This window comes from Dermacentor silvarum, chromosome 2 (assembly GCF_013339745.2).
Source record: "Dermacentor silvarum isolate Dsil-2018 chromosome 2, BIME_Dsil_1.4, whole genome shotgun sequence".
NCBI classification, from domain to species: domain Eukaryota; kingdom Metazoa; phylum Arthropoda; class Arachnida; order Ixodida; family Ixodidae; genus Dermacentor; species Dermacentor silvarum.
In genome coordinates, this window is record NC_051155.1 from 80,075,818 (window position 1) to 80,100,157 (window position 24,340).

Here is a 24,340-nt window from a genome sequence, read left to right on the forward strand (position 1 = left end):
GTAAGATGTACCGAGCCCAGTCCTCTCGCTCGAGCTTCTGCTGCGCGCTTGATGCTGCCGATGCTGCTGATTCTGCGTCGACGTTCGTCATCTTCCTTACAAGGGCCCCGCGGAAATAAAGGAGCCATCCTGGCGACTTAGTTGTCTGGAAGGACGATAGAAAGGTGATACGGCTTGAGGCGCTGAACGTGAACGACTTCCCGATTCCGACGTCGCATGTCGGACGGCGGCGTGAGCGGCTCAACCAGGTAATTAACGGGTGATGTTCTCTCGAGAACGCGGTATGGCCCGTCGTACTTCGGAAGGAGTTTTGAAGCGAGCCCAGGCGTGTGGTGTGGCACTAACAACCAGACGAGGGCGCCCGGGAGAAAATTGGGAGTCGAGTTCCGGGCGTCGTGAACGGCTTTTTGACGGTTCTGGTCGTCTGAGGTGAATTGGCAGGCCAGCTGGCGAAATTCTTCGGCGTGTCTGGCTGCTTCCGAGATCGGCAGGCATTCGTATGGGTCCCGCCGGTAGGGCAGAATGGTGTCGATTGTGTGCGAAGGATGACGGCCGTAAAGAAGGTAAAAGGGTGAGAATCCGGTAGTGGCCTGAGTCGCGGTGTTGTAGGCGTAGGTGACAAACGGAAGAACTAGGTCCCAATTAGAGTGGTCAGGTGAGACATACATGGCGAGCATGTCACCAAGAGTTCGGTTGAAGCGTTCCGTGGTACCGTTAGTCTGTGGGTGATAGGCAGTGCATTTACGATGAACAATAGCGCATGCAGCAAGCAGTTATTCGACGACTTCAGATAAGAAGGTGCGGCCTCTGTCGCTCAAAAGTTCACGTGGACCTCCATGACGAAGGAGAAAACGGCGTCGTATGAAATTGGCGACCTCCTGCGCTGTAGCATTTGGTAGAGCAGCAGTCTCCGCATAACGTGTTAAGTTGTCTACCGCAACGATGATCCACCTGTTGCCGGTAGGAGTCAACGGAAGTGGCCCGTAGAGATCTATGCCCACGCGATCAAAGGGTCGGGATGGGCATTGTAAAGGCTGGAGTTCACCGGCGGAGTTGTGCGGTGGCGCTTTGGGACGTTGGCACTCATGACAAGAGCGGACGAAGTTGCGAACGAAATTGTACATTCCCCGCCAGTAATAGCAGTGTCGAAGTCTTTCATAGGTCTTGAAGACTCCCGCGTGGCCACACTGAGGGTCGACGTGGAACGAGGAGCAAATCTCGGATCGCAAGGTTCGCGGAATGACGAGTAACCATGTGCGACCCTCTGGGGCATAGTTGCGGCGATACAGTAGCTGGTCTCGAATCGCAAAATGAGGAACTTGGCGCTGAAGCGTTCGTGACGCTGGAACTTTCGACGTATCCGAGAGAAGGTCGAACAGAGATGCAGTCCAGGGATCATCACGCTGTGCAGAGGCGATAGTGTCAAAGTCCAGAGATGACAATGTGCACTTGCAGGAGGAGTCGTCACTGGCCTTCGGGGGAAGCGATGATCGGGATAGCGCGTCAGCGTCGGAGTGCTTTCGCCCGGAACGGTAAACCACGCGGATGTCATATTCTTGAATTCGCAATGCCCAGCGGGCAAGGGCCCGATGGGTCTTTTAGCGTCGACAGCCAACATAGTGCGTGGTGGTCGGTCACTACGTCAAAAGATCGGCCGTATAAATATGGGCGAAACTTGCCAAGTGCCCACACAATGGCCAAACACTCCTTTTCTGTTACGCTGTAATTGGCTTCCGCCTTGGTTAACGTGCGACTCGCGTATGCGACGACGTATTCTGTGTGGCCAGGTTGACGTTGTGCCAACACAGCACCAAGGCCTACACCACTTGCGTCAGTATGAAGTTCGGTTGGCGCTTGAGGGTCCAAATGGCGAACAATGGGTGGCGTCGTGAGAAGACGGCGCAAGGTTGTGAAGGCGTCGTCACACTCTGGAGACCATGATGAGAGATCTCTAGAGCCACCAAGGAGCTGCGTGAGAGGTGATATATTTGACGCAAAGTTTCGAACGAATCGCCGAAAGTAAGAGCAGAGGCCGATGAAACTGCGTAGCTCTTTGATAGTGGTAGGTTTTGGGAACGCAGTAACAGCACGTAGCTTCTCGGGATCCGGGCGAACGCCCTCCTTTGACACGACATGGCCTAAAATCGTGAGCTGACGAACAGCAAATCGACATTTCTTCAGGTTAAGTTGCAACCCGGCGTTGGTCAAGCAAGTGAGTACGTGCTGGAGGCGGAGCAGGTGCGTTGCGAAATCAGGGGCGAACACCACAATGTCGTCAAGATAGCAAAGACAGATTTTCCATTTGAGGCCACGCAGAACATTATCCATCATTCTTTCGAACGTAGCAGGTGCGTTGCAAAGTCCGAAAGGCATGACGGTGAATTCATACAAGCCGTCTGGTGTAACAAAGGCAGTTTTCGGGCGATCGGCCTCTGCAATCGGAACCTGCCAGTAGCCTGACCGCAAATCCAGCGAAGAAAAGAACTCGGCTCCCTGCAAACAGTCCATAGCATCATCGATGCGTGGTAATGGGTAGACGTCCTTCAGTGTGATCTTGTTCAACCGTCGAAAATCAACACAGAAGCGGATGGAACCGTCTTTCTTCATGACGAGTACCACGGAAGAGGCCCATGGGCTCTGTGAAGGTTGAATGACGCCCCGACGAAGCATGTCATCGACCTGTTCTGCAATGACGCGACGTTCCGTAGCAGACACGCGATATGGTCTTTGTCGCAGCGGTGAGTGAGAGCCAGTGTCGATGTGATGCTCGACTGTCGATGCACGGCCAAGAGATGTTTGCGCAACGTCGAAAGAACGGTGGAAGTGCTGAAGGAGTGCGAGAAGTTGAGATCGCTGCGAATGTGTCAGATCGTCGGCGATGAATGGGCTGAACACATCTGTCCATGCTGAGTCGGCTACGGAGAGGGCACTCAGTTCATGAACGGCAGTAGAAGGCACTTCGTCGAGGACGGAGACAATTCGGGTTGAATCAACCGACTCGACGTATCCAAGGCATTCGCGGCGTAGCAGTGATAGCGGCGACGAAAGATGATTGTAAATGGGCATCGTGCTGACACCGGCGGCGAGGTCAAGAGCTGCAAAGGGCAAAGGAAGCGCTTTTCTGGTAACAAAGTGATGAGAGGGCATGAATAAAACCGTCCCGTCAGATATAGCACTACACGAGACCGGTACGAATGCTGAAGAGCACGGGGGAATACAGGTGTCTTCTTGCACGAGAAGTTTAGTGGCAGGTTGAGCATCGACCGAGGCCAGGTCACCAAGGTGGGAAAGTTCAATCTCAGCCCGAGTGCAATTTATGATGGCATTGTGGCGTGAGAGAAAATCCCATCCTAGAATAACGGCGTGGGAGCACGATGAAAGAACTATGAACTCAATCGTGTATAAAACGTCCTGTATGGTTACACGGGCTGTACAAGCAGCGGTAGGGCGAATGGGTTGAGCACTTGCCGTTCGAAGCGACAATCCAGACAGAGACGTCGTCACTTTACCAAGCAAGCGGCAAAACCTGGCATCCATAACTGAAATAGCGGCACCGGTATCGACGAGGGCGACTGTAGCGACATCTTCGACAAACACATCAATGACATTGGCAGGTAAAGGAGGAGGACTTCGGCATGTCGACACTTGCGCAGTTCTTGCCTCAGGAACTGCGTCGTCTAGTTTCCCTCTTCGTTAGAGACGGGTCGCTGACGCATAGGGGAAAGCGATCGGCGACGTGGGGAGGGTGACCGGAAGCGTTCGAAGCGAGGACGGCGATCAGTCTGGGAGCGAGGTGGTGATGGATCGAAGGGTCCGTAAGGCGCACTTGGATCGGGCGGCACATAGGACGCTCGTCGATCGTCATCGAACGCCTGCGATCGGTGGCGGCAGAACCTTGCGACGTGACCGGGATACCTGCATGCAAAGCATATAGGCCAATTGTCCGGCGTACGCCACGGGTTAGCGACGGCAGTGCTGGCCCAGGGAGCGGGAGGAGGAGGGCGGTGCACAGGCTGCTGGAAACGTGGTACGGGCGCACTGCGAGGGGCCATTGCAGCAACCGCAGCATAAGTTAACGGTGTAGCCACGGCATCCGGCTGGTGAACCGCTGGCAGCGCTTTCGTGACCTCTTCATGGATCACATTACGGAGAGGAGACGGCAAAGTGCTGGCAGACTCCGGAGTGATGGACACCAGAGACAGCTGGCGTGCGACTTCTTCGCGGACGAAATCTTTGATTTGGGCTATCAGGGAGGCTTGTTCGGGGCCGGTGGTCAGGCTGCAGAGTGACGCCGCATTAGGTGTGGGATGTCGCCTTGTCAGAGCTCGCTGCTTTCGCAATTCATCATAGCTCTGGCACAAGCTGATAACGTAACCAACAGTGCGCGGGTCCTTGACCAGAAGCATCTGGAACGCGTCATCATCGATCCCCTTCATGACGTGCTTAATCCTTTCCGCTTCCGTCATGGCAGCGTTCACGCGCCTGCACAAATCGAGGACGTCTTCTATATAGCTGGTGAACGTCTCACCCGTGTCCTGTGCGCGTGTACGCAAACGCTGCTCGGCTCGGAGTATCCTGACGGCGGGTCGGTCAAATACTTCGGTAATCGACGTCTTGAACGAAGACCACGTTCGGATATCCCTCTCATGATTCCTGAACCAGAGACTGGCGACGCCCGCAAGATAGAAGGATACGTAAGCCAGCTTGTCCGAGTCATTCCATTTGTTGTGGACGCTCACCCGTTCATAAGATGACAGCCACTCTTCAACGTTGTTGTCGTCGGTTCCGCTGAAGATGGGAGGTTCCCGCTGGCGAACGGTGCCAGCGCAAGGGACGGGTGGCGATGGAAGAGTCTGCTGGTCGGCGTCCGGCATGGCAGAGGGTAGCGTCCGCGAACGAAGTACCAGGATGGTAGAGTGGAACATTACCCCGCACCTCCACCACTTATAAAGGGGATTTATTGGGGTTCGTAGCGACAGCGGGTCGTAAGATGTACCGAGCCCAGTCCTCTCGCTCGAGCTTCTGCTGCGCGCTTGATGCTGCCGATGCTGCTGATTCTGCGTCGACGTTCGTCATCTTCCTTACAATATATATATATATATATATATATATATATATATATATGTATGCATACAAGATGAAGATTTTCGCGCCAGACCCGAAGGTATATTCAAAAAAAGGAAAAAATACGAACGTTTATGGCATATTTACGGACTGACGATTCCACCGGAGGACCGGTCGAAACGTGAGTCCGTAAATATGCCATAAACGTTCATCTTTTTTTTCTTTTTTTGAATATATATATATATATATATATATATATATCAGCAGCTTCATGAAATCGTCAACTATGCCTTCGTGCCTAAGAATATCCCATAACAAGTCCCTGTCTACGTTGTAGGCTACATTATATCTAGAAATTGTATGCAGAATGGTCTATTCCGTGCTAATGAAATCTACGTGCACTGAGCTAGCACAAATATATCATCTAAGCATCTGCCTGGTCTGAAACAATTCTGTAGTCCCCCCAGTATTATTTCTTCTTATTATTATTCAAGAAACCCCTAAAGGCCCTCACAACGAGGGTATTACATAGGTGGGTGACAAAAATTCTATGACAATCTAGAGAAGGAATAGGCAACAAGAATAAAATGTGGCAGCACAGCAACAATCAATGAACCATAATGAAAAAACGCAACTTAATAAACAGAACACACACACAAAAAATCAAACACATTGCGGTCATTCTTCTAATTTTATTGCTTTCTAAGTTTTCTAAGTTCTAATTGTAAGGTTTGCATTGCCAATATATATATATATATATATATATATATATATTTATATATACGTCGTTACTGTAACTGGCCTGTACAAGCTCATCTTATCCTTATCAAATCTGCCTTTGTAGATTTGTAGATTCATCTTGTCTTCACGCCATCCAACCGGAATTTTCTTCGTTCCCATGACTTGCTCCATGGCATTAGTCAGCAGTGCCGTGCTCTTAGGACTGAGGTTTTTGATTAGCTGTATTGGAATTACATCGGATCCTGCTGCCATGTTATCAGGGACAGTCTCTTCTACTTTTTTCCAGAAAACGTTTTCTATGCCAAATTTTGATCTCTCAGGCGTCTCTGTTCCTGCTGGATCGGTTGGAGTCTTAAGTACGCTTTCTTTCATGCCGACGTCATCCTTCATATCATATCTGATGTACCGTCGAGCATCGTTTCTTTCGAAGATGTCACCGTTCTCATCTCTTATAGCCATTTTTGAATTTTAGCTGCAGCTACGAGCGCTCTTATATGGTTCTAGAATCTTTCTGGTGCTCCTTTGTTTCTTTTCCAAATGTGATGTACCCAATGTTCACTTGTGCACTTAATTTTCTCTTCCACAAGCTCACTAGCCACACTATTCTTTTCTCTGTATTTGTTCCATCTAAGGAGCACCTCTTTTTAGTGCAATCCTAACTTTTTGGCTTCTCGTTGATACCTTGATGAATGTTTGCGCTCCCCTATAGCTTGCTTTATTTCCTTGTTCCCCCGCACTTGCGTGGTTTCGGCTTTGCAATGCAACACTCTTAACAGCGTAGCTGTTTAAGCTCTTAGTTGCGCCGCGCAATGAGGGGTGAGGGTAAGGCAGGGTGGGGGGCGTTCTGCCCCGGTGCCCGCTGCTTACTGCGCGACCGCGCGGGCACCTTATGTTCAAAGCGATATGCGATGTGGTCGAAGTGCGCGCCCGCGCGGGATTCATCCTCAAAGCGATCTGCGACGCGGACAAAGTGCACGAGGCGAGTGCCGGTAGCTTCGCATGCGCTGTGCTTTCGATGTTTTGTTCGCGTTGAGGCGAGAGACAACATGAATGTCAATTCGCTCGCTGCTCCTGTCGCGCTTCCTCACTCCAGCGTTTTGAAAGCGACGTTCCGTGGTCATCAAGCACGATGTGTTGATGTTTACCTGTGTGCACCTGACACCATGCTTGTTAATTTACTTAGTTAGCGAATGTTAACTTCATACGGCCGATAAAGCTACTAGCCTTACTTCGTATACATGTTTACTAATTCGCTATCGCAATCGATGCTTCCCCTTTCGGGCCAAACTACGGCATTTTTATCTCTGCTATTGCTGGTTTTCCACAGGTCCCCTACTCGAAGGCACGTCTTTTTGCCTTCCCATGTGTCGCTAACCCATAAGTGCTCCTTACATGCCTTGTTTACCCTTTGCAACTTGAAACTCGCTCTAATTAGCATGCCTACTCCTCCACCTCTCCTTCACCCAGTCATGCCATTGCACCTCTCCTATACAAGCGGCTGCTCTAAATCTGGTAGGTGCGCTTCGCTGAAGACGTACACGCTAATAGCTTTCTCACTCAGCGGCGTTCGAATTTCCAGCCACGTTTCGTGCTTGCGACCAGCCTGCATGTTCATGTTACCAATGTTACCGTGTCTATACGTATTCTTTGTGCTTCTTTTCTTTGCTCTTCGTGGTCTAATTCTGCTCCTTGCTGGCGTGTCGCTACATCCAACACTTAATCTTCCTTCCGGATTGCCTGAGGCACGCCCAAGAAAGCTACTGCCAGTGCGGCGAATCGACGTCAAACCGGTGTTGCTAGACTATCGCTGAAATGTATCCCCTCCCACACAAAACCGCTTTCGCGGCATGCTCAGTGCACTTCTAGGTTAATGTCAATGACCCTGAAGTTCATTGCCTTAGCTAGCGTCCAAATTTCTCTGTTTACTGCAAGCACTGCGCTTTCAATAGCGTACCCCTACCTGCCAAGCTATGGCACCGTGAACACCGAGATTTGAACTTCATTTGAAACATTCCGCAAGTCGGTAACCCCTTTGCCTATTTGCATCGTGATCCATGCCCCCCGTTCTTGCAGTACGTCAATCGCTCCGCCAATTATCACCACTAGCTGCTTCTCCTGTATTGTGTACTAGAGCACTGGACGGGCGATTTTTGCGGCCCGGGCCCGGCCCGGGCCCGTTTTTACATTGGGCGGCCCGCCCGAGCCCGATCAAAACTTCTATTGCGAGACCCGGGTCCGGCCCGGGCCCTGAAATAATCTACGTTACCCGCCCGGCCCGGCCCGCCACCCCTTTACCTTAGGCCCGAGCGCGGCCCGAGCCCGGCTCGAAACCGGCCCGAACCCAGCCCGAGACCGAGAAATACTTGATTTTCAGAGTTGAGACGCCCGAGAATAACTCGCTGCACGTTACATGCGCACGACCAGAAAGCCCGAGCCCAGCCCGGGTCCGCGTCAAAAAACCCGAGCCCGGCCCGGGCCCGGGTCAAAAAGCACACGCCGTGTCCGAGCCCGGCACGAGCCCGTGAAAGAACTGCTCTACCCGGCCTGGCCCGGGCTTTCGGGTAAGCCCGAGCCCTTCCAGTGCTCTATTGTGTACCACACGTGTTGCTCGCCTTTCGCTATCACTTCCCTGATCGGTTTCCCTGGAAGCGCGCTAATCTGGACTCTTTCACCTGCACCTACTCTCTCTATTACCGCCGGTTCTACTTTACGCATGTTGGAATCCCCAACAAAGACGACTCAACGCTTTTCCTACTCCTTGATGCTGAAAGCTGCACCTGAGGCCGCAATGCCCTTCTCTCCTGTCTTATCCTTGCACTTCGCTTTGTCGTCTCCTTCCGCTGGCGGCTCGTGAGTGGTATACCCGTCGTGACCATGTATGACGTGTCCGCCACTGCATTCCGGTGTGGTGGTTTCAGCTTCCTTAGATGTTCTCACTTCGAAGCCAGCGCTGTTCGTAGTGCTCACATCGAAGCGTTCACCATTGCTTTGCGGAATGGCGGCCCTCAGTATCATTTCTATGTCCATAAACCTCTACCTCCTTCATTTCGTTCTGCTTGGTCTTGAGTTCCTTTTCTTTCTTCCCACTCGCTTAGCAAGCTTGTCTTTCTCCTGGTACAGACAGTCTAGTCGCGACCCCAGCACACACAGTCTATGGATAAAAATGTTTGAGGACGCTTAAGTTTAACCTTTAACAGTAGAATGCGATAGCATTCAAAGATCCTTGACTGCTTCTCACGCTTCCTGGCAAGTGCAGCTTATGTATCCACGATGCTTACCGGGTAACACTGGCGGCGAACGCTATGCTTCAAGGGGAGCTTTCTACTAGAAACACGGCCTCTTGCTTGGGCAGATCCCGGAGGTAGGGCAAAGCCGCGCCAAAAAATTCCATAATTTTCAGGTTTCTGCTAATAAAGTGAAAGCCTTAGATATCTCTGTTTCAAGGTCGCGTTGTGAGGTACAGAAAAACGGAGCGCACCGGGTCAGTGGTGGCACAGGAGGGCATTGTCCAGAATGTCCAGCCCTGAATAAGAAATGATTAATGAATAACAAAGTTAATTAATGATTGGTTGGTGACACGAGTATGCTAGATTAGGGTGGATTAAGGTCGAATGACTTGGATTAAGATGGATTAAGGCGAATTGCGGAGGAATAGGATGGATTAAGGTGAATTAGGGTTACTTAAGGTGGATTAATGTCGATTAGGGTGGATTCAGGTGGATTAATATGCATTAAGGTTGATCCGCGTGAAATAGCTCCGCTTAAGGTAGATTAAGGCCGATTAGTGTAGAATAAGGTGGATGAACATGGATTAAGGAGAAAAGAGTAGGCTTTACAAGGCTTTGTAATTCTGTAATACAAGGTATGATGTACTTTAGTGATAGTATGGTGTGATAATATAACCGGCATATACCGAATGTCGTATAGCAAGGCGTGGCATATACATATAGATAAATATTATTGTGGTCATGGACAACTTGCTGGAATCCATACCACGCGTCTTTAAAGCTGTCATCGAAGCAAACGATTTCCATACAAAGCACTAATCATTTTTTGTAGGTATGCTGTCGTATCCTGTGATTTTATATTTGCGCCGTTGCTCAACAGGTTCAAGTACTAACGAGTCATGATTTTTCGGTATAATTCTAGTTAAGAAACACTGCGACATAAGAACTGTGAAAATATCAATATTTCTCACGAAAACACATTGTTGTATAGCTGACTAGAATTTCTTCACATATATTAAGGTTTTAACATGATTTAAGCCAAAAAATATCGCAGTTTCGCCCGAAAGGCGAAGCATCAGTTACGATAGCAAATTAGCAGAGATATTTGGAGTAGGGATAGTAGTTTTATCGGCTGCATAAACTTTGACACATTTGGACTAACTGAATTAACAAGCATGGTGTCAGCGCGCACAAGCAAACAAGTATAGATCACACTGAATGACTGCAGACAACGACCTTCAAAACGCTGGCAGCAAGCGCAGCCACCGTAGCGGGCGAATTGTTTGCGCAGTCAATCGCTTCAATGGAAACTGAGCGGCGAATGCACAGCGCATACAAAGGTCAGAGCCGTGTGGAGATAAGAGACGGTGCGGGCGACCGCCAGCGCCAGGCAAAGTGCAGAGGAGTTGTGCGGAGGAGAAGCTGCCCCCCTCTTCCCTCCCGCGCTGCCTTCCCGCTTTCTTGCATTCGCGTGGGAGAATGATTGGCCAGTTTCCCTTGCGCCCGGTTGCAAGATAAGCATTTGGTGAAGCAGCACAGCGTCGCCCTGCCTCCCTCCCTCCCTTCCATACCCCCCCGGCCTTTCGCGCGACGGCCGCGTTTGCTGTCCGCCGTGCGTTCGCTCCGTGATAGCGCGCGTCCCCCGCGCGCTTTCACTCGCGCATACGGCGCGTGGCGACGGTTTTATCGCCCTTGGAATCTATACGGAACCTCACGGTGACGGCGACGACGACGGCCACATCGACGGCACAAATCCGGTTGAAGTGTCCATATAATTGCTATCACAATAAAAGCCGAAATATTACATCTTTTGTCCGCGACTGCTGATAGGCTTGTACTCAACGCCGTAGTCTTCCTTTAGGGAATATGCGGTAGCATTGATATGCAAAGACGTATTTGCAATTCTGATAATTACTCGACGACAATGTTTAAATATGACAGAAGGTCCCAAGAATTATAAATTTTTGGGCGTGCACCCAGTTCTTGCGAATTAGACAAAGTATCGCAGCAACCATGTTGCGCAAAAGTCAAACATGGTGGTGCTGGTCCTGGAGTGCTTGTTCTGTGCTATAAAGCTTCGAGGTGTCGGACATAGGAAGTCACAATTCGTAAACTTTTTATTTTGTGTATTTCCCGTCTGTGTATTGAGAATAAGTACTAAGCTTTATAAGTGCACTTCTTTCCTTACTTTGGCCTTACAGATGCATATGTATTTTCTTGGAATTTCTTGACCCGCAAAAGTACTGTCGAAATGTGTCTTCTATATCTGTTGCTGCAAACAACATCCCGGGATAGAAATCGGACTGTGGGAACGTGCGCGGTAACAAGCAAATCACGTAATCGTGAATACTTCAGCCCCAAGCTATCGCTTTGCATGTAGCCAACGTCCACCTACGAATTAAATGAACAAACATAAACAATACCAATAAAATTGTGTTGTTGCAGTTTCCGTGGTATGCTGTTGTTTCATCGGTTTATATATATATATATATATATATATATACTTCAAAAAATGGAAGCACGTAGCTAAAACATAACAGGACTTTACTGACGTTTCTGCCGGGGTCTGGATTTCATCAAGCTGATGATGAAGGCCGGACCCCGGCCGAAACGTCAATAAAGTCCTGTTATGTTTTTCCTATGTGCTTCCATTTTGTGAACTACTTCTGTGCCGGCTCCTGTGATTATTTGCTTCACTGATATATATATATATATATATATATATATATATATACACCAGCACAGGCTGGTCTTTATCGAGAGCGTGTTTGCCATTGCAGCGCTAGTGAAGGATGAATTGAATTTCAAGATGCGTATACAAATGGCCACTCAGCTGACTCTATTGCGTTTTGCTAGAGGTCACTGTACAACGATGCCAGCTATGCACTAGAGTTGACGTGCCAAGGAAATGCTTAAGGAATTCATAATCAAGGCAAGCCTTCGGTTGTGTATCCGGTGGTATTTTACAGATTCAAGTAAATTGGAATAATTATTCTCATTTATTTGTTGCTAATAGGTGCATTTCACTGCTTGTTTTTAGCGGGTGCGTTTCGTACAAGTGTAATAGGCTCTATTTTATTCCGATCTTTTTCCTGCACTGTTTACTCTTCCGCTACTAAATGTGTGTTGCCACATCTTGAAGACTAGAATTCCCCAGCTTGCAAAAAATCGTCTGGTTTTCTTCACGTCGAAGTAATATCTGTTGAACGCTCTCGGTTGCTCTTTGCAAGTTATTTAACACAGCGGAATATTCCTTATTTTCATAACATGCTTAGGGTTTTGTGTCACAAAAATAAAATCGCAACGCCATGCAGTCACAGTTGAAGTATGCATTCCATTCTTGCAGGGACACTACATTATGATATCGTAAGCAGGTATGGGATACAATATAGGCGTAATTTATTCTTCAACCTGTGGTGAAGTCGATAGCGCCGCCCTTCGTAATACGACGGCAATAATTTTTGAACATTGATATACTCACTTATCTAGACTGAATGCTGAGATGTCTCTAAAACTGTTTTTTTAGTGTTACTGGTAATTCTGTAGCTACAGCCAGCCAACCTGACTCTCCGAACTACCGTCATATGTAAAACCTGCCAAAACTTTTTCACTCAAAATATTTTTTTTGTCAGAAAGTTTTGTACCAATAACTTCTTTACGTTGTCGCAAGATCCACTGTATTCAAAGTGGTTGAAAAATCTGTTGAAATGGTGAGAGGAAGTCATTGCGCTACCTAATTCCGTAAGGCAGTAATTCTACCGCAATTCTTTGCATGATTTTGTGGAAGTTTCTAGTGAGGAATGAGCTAACGCGGGTGGACATCGCACCCTGTGGATGAAGATGACTGATGAAAGCGAAGCGCTCATAACGCAGTTTTGTTTCTTCGTTGGATGTTAGCATGTCCCGTGAATCCCACGCGCAAAAAGATATTCTGCGGCCGACGCAAATTGACAAGGGCTAATGTCTTCTGAAAGATGAGACACATACTGCCCTGTGAGTTCTACAACACGCGCAGATCTATCCCTGCTACGACTGCTTGTGCTTCTAGAGCTTTATTTTTTTAAATAAGCAGCAATGATTCGGCGGTGATATGTAATGAATAGAAACATTTGTATATGTATAGCCTAGAAAAAGCTGTGGCTAACAGGCACTGTCGTATGCCATGTGGTCGTAGGTGGCAGATTTCCCCCGTCACTTCGCCCACTACTTACAGAGGCCACATTCGGAAATCCGTATAACATCTTCGTTATCAAGCCGCAACTTTATTTCGACAGCTTTTGCGCAAGTGTGTCAGCTAGTGGCAGGATTGTGGTTTAGCTCGTTCTCGCTATTCCGGATTTAGAACGCACACTTTCTCTCCGTTCCCTTTTGTTCTTCATGCCGTCATCTTGTTTCTTCTGTGAGCAGCGCCTGAAAAAAAATGAGCTGATTTCACCGTATGAAATTCGATCATGAATTTACAGCTTGTAGCATGAAACTTGTGGCGTAGCGTCGAACGGGAAGGGCTCAGATTAAAAAAAAATTTCCAGCATGAAACACTTGTTGTCTGGTTCTGAGTCAATTTTCGAAGCGCAAACGACAGTAAAACAAAATTTGGTGCGGTTTTATGTGAAATTAGGCAAGAAAAAACAGGCCATACTATACACAGTAAGGGTAAAAGCAGAACAATTCAGGCTGGTGCTCGCAAACAAATATGCAGCTTTTAGAACAGAAAGATAAAACACACGTAATGAATGAAAGCGCAACAAGGCTGATCTCAGAAGCAGCAACTGAAGTGGGAGGTAAGGCACCAAGGCAACCAGTAGGTAAGCTCTCCTAAGTAACAAAGGACCTAATAAAGAAACGACAAAGCATGAAAGTGTCACACTCAAGAGATGACATAGAATTTGCAGAACTGTCAAAACTGATCAACAAGACGAAAGTGAGGGATATTCGAAATTGTAACGTGGGAAAGATTCAGGAAGCCGTAGAATATGGACGCAGCACCAAATAAGTGAGGAGAAAACTTGGCATAGGAGAAGGCAAAATGTATGCACTGAAAGCTAAGCAGGGTAATATCATCAGCAGTTTCGATGACATAGTACAGGCCGCGGAAGGATTCTAAACTCATCTGCACAGTGCCTATAGCAGCCAAGCTACTTTCATTCGAAGTAGTGATGAAAAGGATAGAGGCGCCTTCTATAGCTAGCCATTAAGTTAGAAGGGCTTTGCAAGACATAACTCGGAGAAAAACTGCTGAAGAAGATGGAATTCCAGTCTATTTATTCAAATGTGGAGGAGATGTCATGCTTGAAATATTGCGACCCTTTATACGCAGTGCTTCACGAATTCAAGTGTACCAAAGAGCGGGAAGAATGCCAACATCAAACTAATCCATCAGAAGGGAAACATTAAGGAACTGAAGAATTATAGACCCATTACCTTGCTTTGAGTACTGTATAAAATATTCACCAAGATAATTCCCTATAGAATCAGAGCAACTCTTCACTTTAGTCAACTAAGAGGACAGGCTGGCTTCAGGAAGAGATATTCTACGATGGATCGTATCAATACCATCAATCAGGTAATCGAGAAATCTACGGAGAACAATCAACCTCTCTTTATAGCTTTCGTGTATTATGACAGGGCATTCAATTATGTAAACATACCAGCAATCATAGAGGCATTGCGTAATCAAGGAGTACATCAGGCATACGTGAATATCTCGGGAAATATCTACAAAGATTCCACAGCTACCCTGGTTTTCCACACAAAAAGTAGAAATTTACCTTTCAAGAAAGGGGTCAGGCAAGGAGACGCAATCTCTCCAATGCTATTCACTGCATGCTTAGAAGTATTCAAGCTCTTAGACTGGGAAGGCTTATGAGTCAGGATCAACGGAGAATATCTCAGCAACCTTAGCTTTGCAGATGACATTCTCCTATTAAGCAACAATGGGAACGAATTACAAGAAATGATTGAGGACCTTAACCGAGAAAGTATAAAAGTGTGGTTTAAGAATAATGTGCAGAAGACAAAGGTAATGTTCAATAGCTTGGCAAGAGAACAAGAATTCAGGATCGCTAGTAAGTCTCCAGGATCTGTAAAGAAGTACGTTTATCTAGGTAAATTACTCACAGGGAACTCTGATCGTGAGAAGGAAATTTACAGAAGAATAAAATTGGGTTGGGGTGCATATGGCATGCATTACCAAATCCTGACTGGGAGCTTACTACTGTCGTTGAAAAGAAAAGCGTCCAATCATTGCATTCTACCGGTGCTAACATATGGGACAGAAACTTGGAGGTTAAAAAGAAGCTCGAGAACAAGTTAAGGACCGCACAAAGAGCGATGGAACGAAAAATCTTAGGACTAACGTTAAGAGACAGGAAGAGAGCGGTGTAGATCAGAGAGCAAATGAGCATAGCGGATATTCTATATGACATTAAATGAAAGAAATGGAGCTAGCCAGGCCATGTAATACGTGGGATGGATAACCGGTGGATAATTAGAGTTACAGAATCGGTGCCAAGAGTGGGGAAGCGCAGCCGAGGACGGCAGAAATCTAGCGGGGTGGTGAAATTAGGAAATTAGCAGATGGAAATTGGAACCAGCCATCGCAAGACAGGGGTAATTGGAGATTGCAGGTAGATTCATTTGTCCCGCAGTGGAGATAAAAATTAGCTGATGATGATGAATGTGCAAGAATATCTTGGGGGTTAGGAGGAAAGTGCTAAGCTATGCTAGGTGCATTTTCGCCGTCGACGTTATGTTCCGTATAATGTCCAAAGGCGATAACACCGTCGGCGCACGCCGTATGCTGTATGTGCGAGTGAAAGCGTGCGAGGGGAGCCGGCGATCGCACCGCGAACTCGCGCGCGCGGAGGAGGAGGAAAGCGGGAAAGAAACGTGCCGTCTTCCGTCGTGCGCTAGTTTCTGGGGGAGCACACATGATTGCAAGGCTAAGCGCACCGTATGAGTAACTGCCGTGAGTGGCCGAGACTTTCTGGCGCTTTTGGTCACGGGACGTTTCCGTCTGATATGATACGGGGGCCGCCATTTCTACGCGCCTGGTGCGCTCCCTTTGTTGTAATATATCACTTAGCTGGTTTGGACACATATATCACTTAAGTTTTTGCTTTTTTTCCCAAAAACACACAACCACGAATGAACTTTTTTCTCTCAGAGGCTAACATGTCCACTAGAATATCCCGTTTTCTATATGCCTGAGCGAATAGTGTTCGTTTCACGAATTCGCCCACCCCATTGCATCAAATGATATGGCGCAGCGCTGCTTCGCGCGAGCGTTGAAACGTATTCATCGCCAGATCAGCAAAACTATAATGGGAACTGAACGAAATAGTTTCGCGCATGAAAGGTTTCTATGTGGTCACGTCAAGCAATTTACTGCTGCCAATCTGACAGCATCTTTGTTGCTTTGAGCCGTTCAAGCGGGCCATTCATTGGACAATTACCGTTTTTCCCAAATGTTGTTGTCACACATGCTTATTGATAACACGTACTTTATGCACATATTACAACAATCAGTCATTTAAGATGCGTAGATGCACCGCTGTCTTGTCGTAGCTATGGCGTGGTGCTGCTGACCTCGAGGTCGTGAGTTCAATCCCGCCAGTGGCAGCCATATTACGTTCAAGCGAATTGCAAAAGCTCTCCTGTACTTATATTTAGGGAAACGTTAAAGAACCCCGGCGGTCAAAATTGTGCCGGAGTCCCCGGCTATGGCTTGCCTTACAATCACATTGTGCATTAGGCACGCGAAACCCCATTTTCAATTTTTCATGTGCAGTCTTATTCAGAAATGATAAAATTCAAGAGTCTCATTTAGAAACACCCCCCCCCTCCCTCACGCACACTCTTCGGCGCCTTAGCCTCCACTCGAGCCACTACAGCCTGACTTGCACGAAATTAAAGTGGGAAATGCACCCTTAATAAATACTTTTCAGCTATGAAAGAAACAAGAATATAATGTTTACGTACAAAAAAGCATCTTTGAACTTCATTAGATCTCTCGAGTATTGACTCCCGAACCTCTGCACACCGAATCTGTTGGGAAGAAACATTTTGTATTAGCACCGGTTCGAAAATCGTATGCTATAATACCTGTCCCCGGAAACATATGTTATTTGTTTTGATAGTTAAGGTTGTCTCACCAGGTACGCAATTAAGCGCTAGATTATTTGGCCGATTCACCATTTCGTAGCGACCTTTGCCCGGTGTTTCATCTTTCGCGGAAGACTGTGACTGCCGTTGCATAGACTGCTTTCGGCAACTCTAGCAGCTCAATAACAAGGCAAATGAATAACGCCAGGCTGCAGCTGTAGACATTCCGATAAAGATAATGAGCGATTCTTGGAACAAAGCAAGAATAGTTTATTGTTACATTTAGTCAGGTACTTATATTGTACACAACCACGCGATGACCACGCTCATGGTTTACGACGGTCCATTGAACTTTGCAGGGCATTATTTGCACTTATCATATTACCATGGCGGCAACGGTCCAAGTAGACAAATTTATTGCTCTAGCGCACGCATCCCAGGATCGGTATGTCGAATTTCAATGCAGGAACGCTGGAGACTCTATACAAAACCTCTACAGCCGTGAGCGAAAGTATAGACTGCAGCATCGCCGGAGTAGCTGACTTTGTGATTCAGACGCCCAAGGCAAAAAGTAACAATCCACTCGACAGTTCGCCGTGGCAAGTTTTTGGACTGCAGTCCCAAATTTCTTGTTACAGTCATTGTTGAAGAAGATAATTGGCTCGATCGCGGAATGTTTGATCTGTACATTTTTGCTTAAGAGCAAACAGGCGTCCTTTAGGACCACTTTAAGACGATTTTTAGGACCACTTTTATTTAACGTTTACATTAATGACATAAATACCATAAACAAGTAAGCTACATATATGATATACGCAAATGACACTAGATTGTTTTTGCCGCATATGATGTCGGGAAACTATAATTGAAATGGCTAACAGCGTCTTGAAGTACTTAGCAGAATGGCCCGCAGTGAATTTGTTGAAAATTATTGTTGCAAATACAAAGGCCATGATTTTCCGTTCCCGAAAAAAAAAGATGTGCTGGACCCACCACCACATTTTTAATGAAAATACCATTGCAGACGTAGATGAATTTACATCTCTTGGTGTATTATTCCCGCCTACAATATGCTGGAATGCCTACAAAAATAAAATTTGTTTGAATCTGTATACGTTTGTCGGCATTTTGTCCCGCAAAAGAGGCATTCTGCCCGCTAACGCGAAATTGAAAGCTTATTACGATTTCTTTCAATCATATCTGAACTATTGCAGCCTAGTTTGGGCAACCACCGCAAATACTTACATTTAAAGCATTTCAATTTTCCAAAAGAAAACGCGTAGAGCCATCGCAAACGTTCCACACAATACAACAACTCTTTGCATACGCCTACTGTATAACATTGTCCATGTACATAATATCTTCGTCTATATGTTTGCATTTCCGTATAAAGACACTACTGATCGAAATGACCCATTCTCGGATCGTATCCTGCAACTTTTGCCGCGTTATACATCATGCAAAATGCGCACACAATACACTGTTATCATACCTCGATGTAGGACCAACTGCGGATTTCCAATGTTAAAATATATACTTCCGGACTGCTTGAACAAGTTCTATCAGCGCATACATTCCGTACCATTTTTTAGCATGAGAAAGGATTAAGTAAATTCACATCCGTTTCCTTGTTTTCTGGGGGGGGGGGGACTTTTTTGTTATTTTGAGAATATATTACGGCTGTTAATTTATGCCCAACCTATTATTATATTATGCTACTTGCTTCTCTTTTCATTGTAGCTACTGTCTACATTGTATTATTGTCGACGCTTCCGAGTTGCAAGTTTGGCGAGGCCTGACAAGCGGTCGTGAAGACTGTTTTATTTTTTTCGTCAACCCTAGTTCTTGTACATGCCCTGCTCAAGAAGCTGAAATAAAGCATTCAGTCATTCATACAGTACGTCGGATTACCAGCTACTTGAGTTTTCCCGAGTGTATCCCTTACAATGGCTGCCAAAACCCAACCTTGCCTGACCAGCCTTGCACGGGGTTGCCTTCCGAAAGTCCCCTGGACAATGCATCACGACACAGCGTGTGATTATTTGTAGAATAATTAATGTACTCAGACACGTCTTGCGTAACAGCGTGTACATAAAAGCGTCTCTTGCCCTAAAAAAACTTTTGTTGCGGACTATAAATTATACACGTTCTAATCGTTAGTAACTGGAATTTCAGTGTTCTAGGAATCATTGGACCAACTACTTCGGAACTGGCGTCAGAGAAGGAAACGCAAAGCCGACAAAAAGTTTTGGCCTCGTTGCTAGTTGTTTAAAAAACGAATTTTTAATTTTGTTTGTTGATATTTTGTTTTCTCAAGCAGTTCGTTAAAAACAAAGATAAGTGCAGCTTTCAGTGCTGGGTGCGGTATGTTGCAAAGTTTGTCTCAAAGATAAAGTACTATTAGGTGGGAAAAGAGCTATAATTGGAAAGCTTACTATAAACTCCCGAAAGTCTCAAGTCGCCGTCTATGTTACTGCAATGTATTATTTTTATTTACCACACCCAATAAATCAACCGGTGTCAGTGACACACTCGACATTGTGCAGGTAAAGCAGTTCATGGGCACGTATTGTTTCATGGGATTTGCATTAGCAAGCAACCGAGGTTTAACTGGCTTGGCATTTATTATTTCAAATGGATCGAGTTACACAAGACTGAATCGCCTCAATTTGCATATTGGACACTATGACAGAATAACCAAATCTCCTCACGCTTGATAGAACGTGCGAGTGGGCTCATTTTTGGATAATAGTTCAAAACATTAGTGGGAAAAGCAATTTAGGCGTTGTTACTAGTTCTATCACTATAAGTATGCCCGTATGTCCACACGATGCACTTCCTTCTTTGAAGAGCAGCTGCATTTAGTAGAACATTGTATGTATTATGCGAGAGGGGGGAGGTTATCAATGTTTGAGACAGCGACCTCCCTAGAATAACTCTCAATCAAGCCTTGCATATCTAGTGAACCTAGACTGGCGAATCCAAGTAAATGCTCGCTACCTAGCTGCCGCGCCGAGAAACAGCCCATCCAGGTTCAGGTTTGGAACGAAAGAGGGTGTCCTATAACTTCATGCGCAGAACGCTCGTAGTTCTTAAATCATCGCGATGCGGTCGCGCACAAGCCCGAAAATAAAAAATTCCAGTTGTCCAAAGACTTTTCTTGTGTACTATTATGCGCGTCATCGCGGTGGAAAGACGCAATGTATATATGATTTCATCGTTTGTAGAAAGAAGCAGACGACGCGCATCGGAGAACGACTTGGATAAGAAACTTCTGCATTGGGAAAAGATGACTGATACTTTATTGGTTTGTTCAAAACACTTCATTCGGGTCGCCTTCTTTATTCCCGGTAAGCAGAATATTGCTTTCTGTTTGTTTTTATTAAATATCTTGCTTGCGTGTCAAATCGCGGAGTGTACTTTCTTCAGGCAGGCGCTTTGATAAATTATAGTGATGTACGCTTAGGCTTCATTTGGCTTTTGTTCGCTTATATTTTTCTGCTCCAGTGTTAGCGTTACTAATGATTTAAGCGGCGGGAATATTCTCTCTAAGGTACTTTTGTCTGCAGGCGCGGTAGCAAAAAGGATAATCACGAGAAGGTCTGACGTTGATCATGACACATGTTCGCGACACAGCCTTTTCATAGTTCATAGCATTCTTTACTTTAGCGGTACAAGCAGAAGAGGTTTTTTTCATTCAACGCGGTGAGTTTTCTGTTTACTTGCTTGCAAGAAATTTAGAAGCCACTGCAAACAGTGCTCGATCGTTCCAGCTTAGGATTGTTCGACCAGCGCACAGCACCACTAGTTTGCTTCCCGAAACTGTGCACACAGCTAAATTACATTACGACTGGTTAAGTTCATTTCCAAATCATTCATTTACATTATTACACTGCCTTTGCCTGAAGAGTACGCTCGCTCAATTTTCGAAACCTGTTGGAAGAAATTCAATTTGGTCCGATTGGTTGTTAGTAACTTTTCCCGTTTCACCAGGCTTTGGGATTTCTACGGGCGGCAGGTGTCTGCTGTGTTCCCAAGCCCGGGCCCACGCCCGCACACTGCCGTACTGCGAGCACGAAAAAGCGTCAGTCACTGGAGGCAGACGACCTTCTTAACGCATGTTTTAGCTAATTGAAGGTGCAACCCGACTCTCAAACGGAACCATCATTTGTTTTTATTCCGAGACACACTGACCAGGTGACGTCACAGCTTTTATTCTCGTTCTATCAGTACAGAATATCCGTATATAGCTTCTGAAAGCACGATAGACCCTACTGCCTACAGATTGTGCGATGAAATAGGTGATATACTTTAACCCGCGTCGCAGTGTGGAGTTGACTATGATGGTCAAAAACAGTCAAATATCGTACCGGTAGCAGTGGAGCGACCTCGCGAATACGTTCTTGCACCTTTCTGAGGCCCGCTACGCACAAACACTTCCTTTTTTAAATCTTCGGCTCGCTTGAAAGGCTCTTTGTCTTTAAAAAAATCTGATGCGGCTCGCGGGGAAGGCCGGACTTCTGCACGAATAGCGAAACTATTTTCGCGATTCTTGAGACCGATCAAAATAAGGTGATTGGCTGCAAGAACCCTTTCGGTTTCCACTAAACACCTCCATTCGACGCCACAAAAGAGAAATACCCCACAGTACCAAGCGAAAGAGCCGCCGTGAACATGGATATCGTAGACATCTTTGTTTATTTGGACACTCTTGCCAGATCAAGCAGCGGATAGTAGAGTTGCGAATACAGACTCAGCTCAGATAGGTATAGCAAGAAGAAAATTGCTGTATGTCGGGTGATTCGCCATTGAGTCAAATGTAGCCTATAGCTCATGTTTATCCCACTTCTCTAAAGCGATGTCACAAATAAATTTAGGGAACCTCTCCTGTGGATTATTGTAGAAGCCAAGAAAAGGATTCCCACTCACGGGTATAAGAGCTGCATTTCATATCGTTGCCCGAATTCCCAATATCTGCAGTGAATATATATATATATATATATATATATATATATATATATATATATTCGTTTTTCAATTCCTTGGCCTACCAACGACATTGCACAGAGGCATACTGCATGTGGTAGCTGTGCGACAAGTTGACAACCTTTTTTTAAAACATTCAAATTTCCCAGCTCTGACGAATGCTTCTCGCGTTATTCTCGCGTCCTTTAGGGATGATGATACCTAACAACTGATATTTAGAGCTTCCTTGAGTAAAACCAGAAAAGGGTTTTGGAATACCAAGTGTCAGAAATAATTTCGTAGCCCGAGGTTATCTAGCGTGTACTGAAAGCTTGTATGTACCTGAAGTATTGGCGCACCTTCGATGGGCAGCACTCGTGATTATGAGAAATGGCATCTGTCACTCTATTCTCAGAACACCAAATGGTGTGAGAAGATTCTGATATTAGCATTTGCCTTAAGGCACTGCCCGAGAAGGCAGTGCTTTAAACAGCACAAATACAACCTTATATATTAGGTTCTTCTAATCAAAGGGAAGACGAAAGTTCATTACTCACGTAAATGATGTTCCTTTCGCAATGCTATAAATTTCCATGTTTACAACATCATGATTCACTACTACGATACTTCTTGATGTGGTGCAAAACGTGTTGAACGTGGCAGTCACTGAAGATGGAAAGTTGCCATGAAAGCACCTCAGTACGAGCTCGCCATTTGTTCGCAGCCTCAGGAAGCCTCTTATTTAAGCAATTCTTGCGGATTGTCGTGAATACCTATGACTATGCGAATTATACTGCGTGAAATATTTCTAACGTCTGTGTGAACTCACTTATTATTATTTTCTTTCTATTTATGTTCATTGCTTTTTGAAGAACCATTAAAATTGAACAGCATTAAACATTCGTTGGCGAAAACTTTAGTACAATGTTTGATTACATGAATTTGATATATATATCCGGATGGGGCTTCTCAACATGAATATGTGTCAACAGGATCAAGACTTTAGTAGGCGGACAGCTGCAAAAATGGAACAAAACACGAACGGCAGCTGAGTATACATCCATTGTCATGCGTATATATATATATATATATATATATCATCGCGCGCCCGTTCGTTGTTTTATTATGGGATGGTGGCCGCTCTTCACCAGTTTAACAGTGCTGTCAACGTACTGCGCGGCGAAAGAGGCGCACTCTATAGGCTAAATGTGTTAGTTGTTGTCGCCGATTCTCTACGTAAAGAGTGTGCAATCAAGTTCAGTGCGCAACATTATTATGTGTGGTAGTTCCTTCCAAATACGCGAGCATCGCTAATTATGATAAACGGTACTTTGACGCATGTATCGCCAATGCAACCTGACAACGTGTATTTGCGCTTACGTATCTACAGTCACGTGCAATAGAGCTAGAATACGGTTCTAGTGTTCCCAAGGGCTACAAGATTGCACGGCGGCGATGAAATATTTGGAGAACTAAACACGGTTATACTTGGTGATACTTGTGGCACCAATGTTGTCCATGGGGCCCTGTTGAACACGTGCAGCGTATTGCACCTCGTATTGCACATGACTCTACATGAACGAGCGATCTTCAATTTAGCATTAGCAGCACAAGTGTGGCACATCTTTTTCCTTATCAATTGCAAATAAGTCTTCTACCAAGAAAAAATAAGTAGGCATTCGCAAGGAAATGTTGGACAAATAACAGCCTATATTTATAGAGGGTTTTGCCGCAACGGCACATGAGCAATTAGAAAAAAAGTAAAATAAATGCTTCCAACTGTGCGTCATTGTGAGTTATACGCTAGGCGTTGCTGTTTACCTTCCATATGCTAAATGTTACGTCTTAACTGGGAGTAATTTTAGTCAGGGTGCCAAAAAATCATCGAATATTATTTATTCCTGCGACAGCTGTGTTTCCAATATACATGCCTTGAAATATTAAAAGGTTGCACTGTAAAATCATTTTCTTATACGAAATATTAACGATCAAGATCTTGCCAAATAAGAATTGCATACTGTGGATTTCATCTTCATACATCACTGTGCAGTGTACTCCATTGTTAAAAGGAACACTCAAATGTGCACCCCTCACTTTGCTGGCATTCTAGCTGCAAATGGCTGGGTAGGCAATGTCAGTTCACAGCACAAGTGTATCACAAGTCGTAATAACTATCAACCACATGTAATACACTGAAAATGTGAGCGATGGTACTCTTGCAAGAGGGGAAAATGCGGGTG

The 24,340-nt window shown here is 45.8% G+C and overlaps 1 long non-coding RNA gene across 2 annotated transcripts in view; it reads right to left on the reverse strand.

Moving 5' to 3' along the window:
• Positions 1-13,292: 13,292 nt before the first annotated feature.
• Positions 13,293-24,340, reverse strand: part of LOC125943641 (uncharacterized) — a 29,563-nt gene continuing 18,515 nt past the window's right edge. For both annotated transcript variants that reach the window (XR_007465813.1, XR_007465812.1), the window contains 3 exons: positions 22,658-22,766; positions 17,013-17,078; positions 13,293-13,442 (listed from right to left, as the gene is read on the reverse strand). This is a non-coding gene — a long non-coding RNA (uncharacterized LOC125943641). The remainder of the gene's footprint in view (positions 13,443-17,012; positions 17,079-22,657; positions 22,767-24,340) is intronic.